Source organism: Cygnus olor, chromosome 1 (genome assembly GCF_009769625.2).
Source record: "Cygnus olor isolate bCygOlo1 chromosome 1, bCygOlo1.pri.v2, whole genome shotgun sequence".
NCBI lineage: Eukaryota > Metazoa > Chordata > Aves > Anseriformes > Anatidae > Cygnus > Cygnus olor.
The window spans coordinates 113,694,867-113,701,518 of record NC_049169.1 but is presented as its reverse complement, the minus strand read 5'-3'; the positions used below and the strand labels follow the sequence as shown (position 1 = coordinate 113,701,518).

At 49.4% G+C, this 6,652-nt stretch overlaps 1 protein-coding gene across 2 annotated transcripts in view; it reads left to right on the top strand.

The window, feature by feature from the left end:
- The first annotated feature begins 2,071 nt into the window (after positions 1-2,071).
- Positions 2,072-6,652, top strand: part of KCNJ6 (potassium inwardly rectifying channel subfamily J member 6) — a 163,298-nt gene continuing 158,717 nt past the window's right edge. For both annotated transcript variants that reach the window (XM_040577507.1, XM_040577496.1), the window contains exon 1: positions 2,072-2,431. The gene's annotated coding sequence lies outside the window, so the exon portion shown is untranslated. The remainder of the gene's footprint in view (positions 2,432-6,652) is intronic.

Genomic DNA, 6,652 nt, shown 5'->3' with positions numbered 1-6,652 from the left:
AAAGAAATCTCAGCAACATACCGGTCAGACATTTGCCTGGGACTTGAAGAAGTAGTAGGCATCTTTTCTGTGTGTGCGAGCATAAATATTAATAGACTCTCAGAGGTTCTGCAGTGAGATTCATGGAGCTGGTTTTGAGAAAACTGCAACTGAGACAAATAGATTGAAGGGGGACAGCAGGTTAAGTATAAAATTATTATTTGTGCACCTGTTCAAGAGCCATTTTAATTTTTGAGCCCCAAGAGAAAAAAAGTGCTATTTGGAACGCACAAGAGTTTGTTCAATTTAATGATTCTATATGGTTCCAAGCTCAATGTAACCATCCATATGCTGTTCCTCTTGAAATATTTAACAATTAATAAAGATAAAAGGACCTATCACATATCACGTGGTGTCAGGATCATGAAGTCAAGGATAAGCTCATACATAACCTTGTTACACAGACGTCCTTCCTCCACTTTGAATATACTCACTTTTCCTACTGTGTTGGCAAATGAAAGCACAAAAAATTAGTAACAGGTGGAGCAGGCTCTAGACAAGCAACTTCAGCTCAAAGGGTAGATACTATTTCAGTAGATGTGCTCCTAGCCTAATGGAAGAGATTTTAAAGAAAACAGTAATTTGCAAGAAGAAATTAATAGTCATGCAAACCTCCAAGAAAGAAGAGGTCTTCTATTGCTCTTTTCAGTGAGGTTCCTTTTTATGGCAAAAGTTAAAGAAACTAGAACACAGCCATTTTTTTAATTAGCATGATATAATACATCCACAACAAAAATGCATGGACTTGGATGAGATTAGAAAGGAAAAAAAAAAGAAAAAAACTCCCAGAAAGTACACTAGGAAATGTAGGAAGGTGTGAAGAGGAAGGGTGAGGTGAGAAAGGAAATGCAAATAAGGAGATTTCGCAAGCTAAAGTGGTGCTGGTTTAAAATCCTACTTTTGTCTCAGAACGAGAAAAAGATAAGGTCACTGGTGATCCGTGGTCACAGAGCACAGATGAGCTGTGGAGCTGATGGCTGTGCCTGCAGCTAATCTCAGAAAAAAAAAAAAATGCAGAGAAGCTGATTTGACACAGAATCATAGAACGGCTTGGGTTGGAAGCGACCTTAAAGATTGTTGTGTTGCACCCACCCTCCGCCCCCCACCATGGGCAGGGTTGAAGTGGAAGTGCAGACTTATTTGTTACCTAAAGAGCCACAACCCCATTCTGCTACCCACTGCATAGCTTGGAATATGGGTAATTTAACAAAGTATAGTCAAGAGAGATAAAAGGCAAGGTGAAGCAACCTCGAAAGGATACATCCTACAAGGAAAATGGCCAGGATGATGTCTGGCAAATACCTTCTTGGTTCAACCTTTTTAGCTAGGTTTTGTAAGAGAAGGAGGCTTAAGTAAATTGACCGTCTGTGTCTGAACATGTGCACTTGCTTGTTTGTCTGGCAGCCACCATTCCTTCCTAGGAATGTGGAATCTGGTGGCCAGTTTCAACCAAACCTGAGTGGTACAGTAGTGGCAAAGATACCAACGGGCTAATCCTCGAGGAGGAGGGTGGTGGAAGATGCTATTAAGTGTCGTAAAATAAGTGGAGGCTTGCTTGCAGCGTGAGACCAACCCTCAAGCACCGTAGAAGCCCTGCGGGACACAACCCCTTGTCTGCTGCTCTCCACTGCTCACCTGGCCACACTCTTGCTTCCTCCGGACGCCTCACTGGGGAGGACGCACCTGGGGACAGAGAGGGACGGTCCCACGCCTCCACCTGGACCTTGGAGCACCCAGCAGGGCGACAGGCTCCCGGAACAGACTCCACACTCCGCGGGAGGGCGGTGCAGGCTGCGGGCAGGGCCGCCCCCGCGGAAGAAGCGCGCCGCCCCCGCCGCCCCCCTCCGCCCGCAGGTGGCGCTGCCTGCAGCCGCGCTCAGCCCCGCCGCCGCCGCCGCCGAGCCGGCCGGGCTAGCGCAGCCCCCCGGCGCCGGCCGCAGCCCCTGGGCCCTCCCGCGGCTTCCTCGGCGGGGCCGCGCTTCCCCCGCCTCCTCTCCCTCCTTTTTCCCTCCCTCCCTCCCTCCATCCCTCCCGCCGCGCTCCGCGCATCGCCGCCTCCCCCGTCCCCACGCCAGGCGGACACGGGGGCACCGCCGCGGCCGTCCGGTGGCCCCCCGCTCCCGAGGCCAGCGGAGCCGAGCGGAGCCGAGCCGAGCCGAGCCGAGCCGGGAGCCGGCGGGTGCCCGTGGGTGCGGCGCGGAAGGTGGGCGAGCGGCGCGGGGAATGGAGGACCCCAAAAGCAGCCTGGGGGCCGTGTGACAGCCGGCAGCGCTCGCACACACGCAGACGCTCGAAGCGGCCGGGAGCCGGACCCGGTGCAGAGCCGGGCAGCAGCGCCCTGCCCCGTCCCGCGGGGAGCCAGCATGGAGTAAGAGCAGCGTGCCGCCACCAGGTAAGGAGGACAGGGTTCCCCGAAGGGACTCGGAGGACGTGAGGGCTCGGGGGTGGCGTTTCGGTGCCCGGCGGCTCGTGTCCGACGCGTTTCTCCAGCCCCCCCAACACGCACCCCCCAAGAAACGCCCTTCCCCGAGCCCCCCGGCAGCCACAGCGGCGGTGCCGGGAGATGCGGTGTGCGTTACTTATGTAACCGGGGGGCGAGCGGTCTCAGCCGCTCCCCACTGGGCAACCGGCGAGCTGGCGGGCGGGGAGCCGAGAGGGGACACGGGGGGGAGGGCGGCGGGGGGCTGGCGGCCGGCCCCAGCGGCCCCGTTTCCAGCTGCCGTCGCGGGAGCCTCCCGAGAAGGAGCCCCGCGCCCTCGGGCAGAGCGGTGCCGCCGCGGACCTGGCCGGGGCTGCGCGGGGGTCCCCACGCTCCGGGGCTCGGCAGCCGGCACCCGCGGGCAGGGCTGAGAGGGAAGACCAGGGTCGCCCCGTCCCGCCCGGTCGCCCCCTCCCCGGCGGCGCTCCGTCTGGGAAAAACTTCAAGGGGAGGGGTGTAGGGGGGCTGTTTTGGCTGCTCCCGTCTCACTGCTCCTCTGGGAGGCCAGCGGGGGGCGGCCCCGCTGGGGGGAGCCGGGGTCGCGCTGGGCTGAACCGGGCAGCGCTGAGGGCAACCGGGGCCGGGCTGAGGGGACCCGGAGAGGTGCGGAGGGGGCAGCGCGGCCCCGGCCCCGACGGACGGGCAGGGAGGGAAGGGTCTCCTCTGGGGTAAAAGAGCGGCGGGAGCAGAGGGGACGGGGGGTTGTTCGCGAAGGGGCTGCCCGTCTTCTCTTCGTCGGAGGGAGAGCGAGCTCTGTATCACCATGGCGACCTGAGGGAGGAAAGAGCTAAATAAATAAATAAGTAGGAGATAACTCCCCCCTTCCCCTCCCCCGGCCCCCGCCGCCGCTGCCTCCCCTTTCCTTCCAAGTCCCGTCGCAAAGAGGTGGGGAGAAGAGATATCGCAGACAAAACTTTCCTCTCGTGGTAAAAGCGTTAAAGAGGCCGGGGGCCGCGGTGGGGAAGGGATCTCCGCACACAGCCGCGGGGATGCCGGTGCCCGGCGTGGAGAAGGGGAGCCCCTTCTCCAGCCGCGGCGGGAGGTAGGTTTCGCGGGAGGGAGAAGCTGCTTCCAGGCGAGCTCCACATCGCTGCTTACACCAGCCTCCCCCTCCGCTCCCCGGCCTCTTCTCCCCTCGCTCCGCGCTGGCCCCCGGGGCTCTGCTTCCCCCGCTTCAGCACCGCGAACAGCGGTGGGTTCAGCACCATGGCCAGCGGCCGGGACCGCTGGGGCTCCGGGAGGCAGCGGGAGCACCCCTGCAGGCGTCCCCGAGGGAGAATCGGTTGCCTCTCTCAGCTGGGGACACCCCTGAAAACCCCATGCTGCTCCCCGCAGGGTGTTGGGAACCGTAGGAAGCCTCACCTAGGGCCGCTAAACTTTCCTGAGGCAAACGGCTGCGAGAGCTGAGAGCGCAAGTATTAACGAATGGCATGCTCAAAACGAACTTGCTTGAGCTTTCTTGTGAAGAGAAACAACTTCTTGTGAGTCTTTTGTAGTGGTTCTCAGTAGCTCGTTATGGCTCCCCAGCAGGACCGTTCACATGCACAACGTCCATAAAATGAGCCCTGCAGAAATGGTGAAAAATATATGCTCTCAACTTGTTTTCCCGAGGAAAACTTGTGGAGAAATTGCACTTAAAGAAATTGCAATCTTAGCTTTGGGAGATACCACACTGCTGAGGTGTACAATTGCACAGGTGAAGTTGTGCCAGTCAGACAGGAGTATTCAACTTATTAGAAAATCACCTACTGATCAGGAACTGCTCTCAGACATTTGGTGCACAGTTTAAAGAAATATACAAAGGGGGAGGGAGGGAAGGATTCAGGCTGGTGACAAAAAATGAGAAAATAAAAAATATATATTTATTACACTGATAAGCTGTGAATTATTGGCTCAATGTTGCTATACATATCTCGTACTAGTAGTTATATATGCAGTTACTGCTTCAGACTAGGAAAAATATTCTAGAAAAGCAAACAGCATAATGAATAATATTCACTAGGGAAGACAGAGATGGATTAGTCACTTTTGTGCTGTTCACTGTGTCAGGATGTTCTTTTTTCATTAAGCAAACAAGATTTATTTAACCTTACCCTGGTCCTCATGGGCAGTAAACTATAGATACATGCAGAATTATTGAGTTTGAGTCTATATTCCCAGACAATTGAGGTTATGCTTCAACTATAATCACATTTCAAATTCACACCTGCTTCTAGATTCCTTCTTTGCTATAAATTATCCATTTTAAATAAGTCCAGAGACAATCACATAGGTGATTCCTATCCGTGCATGGGAGGTAGTCAGGATCTCTACTCATGCAGGGACCCCAAGTAAATTTATCTCTAAGAATTATAGATGAAGTGAAGTCCTTTAGTAAAGAACTGTAGATCCACATTTTGCCCAAACTACACTTCAGGACAAGTCAAGTGAACTAACAAGTTAAGCCTTTATGGAAATAAAGACATGAATTTCTTAATGACAGGCCCAACATTTTCAGGCTTATCTCATTAGGAGTGTAGAAATTAAGGACTAAACTGTAAGTATGGGCTTCGGAACTCATTACTTTCCTGTGGGAAAATGGGAAGAAGTAATAGATTACAAATCTTCAGGGCAATTACTAGCTCATTTATTATACTTGAAGCTATTGATTTTGTTATGTAAGGCAATACTCCTGCAGTGTCAGAATAATTTTATCAGATAATTACAAAATGATTTTACCTTGTAAGCAACAGAACTATATATATATAGATATGAACATCAATGAAAATCCCACAACCACAACCTCAATCAGTTTAGTAAATGACAGAATTCTTTATAGAATTTTTGCCAGTGCATTTGCACAAAATTTAATACAAGCTTCCCAAGATGCATTATTTTACTGCAGAAAACATTTTTTTCACAAGCATCTATTTGTAAACTTGTTTTATATTCATTCAATTTATGAAAGAGGTGTGATTTAACTTTCATAAAAAAATCCAACACAAGGAATTTATTCAAATATTTCATAGATGTTAATCATATGCTGTTCTTTCTTTCACCTATAAATACCAAGAACTCTGGACAATGTTGAAGTAAGCTTACTGGTTTTGTCATGATATCCTTATAGTATTTTTTTTCAAGAATGTATTTATGTGTTTCTACAAAAGTAAGAAGTAAAAGAATGCATATAATTCAGATACATTAAGCTGTGTCTTAAATAGTAGTGGTTTATGCCTTGTAGAGTGCATGTATGTTCATGTTTTTTTCTTTTTTATTTTCATTGTTATTAAAAGCATTAGAGGTCTGATCAGTGTTTTTATCATCTGCTTGCTACAAAATGTTGCTTTTAACTAGGAAAATTAAACAATGACAGTTTTAAAAGAGAGAGATGGTGTTTATTACATTTATGTAGATACGTGATATTTAGTGGTGGAGGCAGTTTGATAGTAGAAAATGATATTCCTAATATATTATATATCAATATTTAATAATGATTATGCAGAAACTGACCAACACCTTTTAAACAATGAATGCTAAATTTACTGGCCGGTAGACCCAAGGAAAAAGTTCTAATCTCATTCCTGCTTGACAGAGATTTCCTGGAAGATAGTTGTGTGTATTTTTTTAAACTGTGTCAGATGTATTACTAAAATGCTATTGGTATTTGAAATACAGTTATATTACCTGTGTTATGAATAGCTGAAATTAAAGACTTGAAAATAAGAGGTTACTAAATCCACTTTTTCATACAACAATACAATTTTTAATTATGTGCAAGGGTGCTGACTCTAATGGAACCTGGAAGCTTTCAGCTTTTCAGATTCAGCTAAGTACTACTGCCAGTATTGTGGATTGTGTGTCAAAAGGACAGCCCACCCCAATTCAGCATACCGAAAAAGTGAATGGTAGCTGTCCTGTCCATGCAGGGGCTGGAGGAGGAAAAAAACTCAGAAGTCATGTGCAGAGACTGACATTTTTTAGTCATTATATACTTTGGTACGGCAACTGCAAAGGTACTGTGCTGCAAGTATGCATTATAAGGAGGCTCAAAGCACCGTCCTCATTTAACATATCACCCATGGTACTTCTAGTAGGATATCACGCAGGGCTAAGAGAATTTCACAATGAAGGAAATATACCTTATTTACAGCTTAA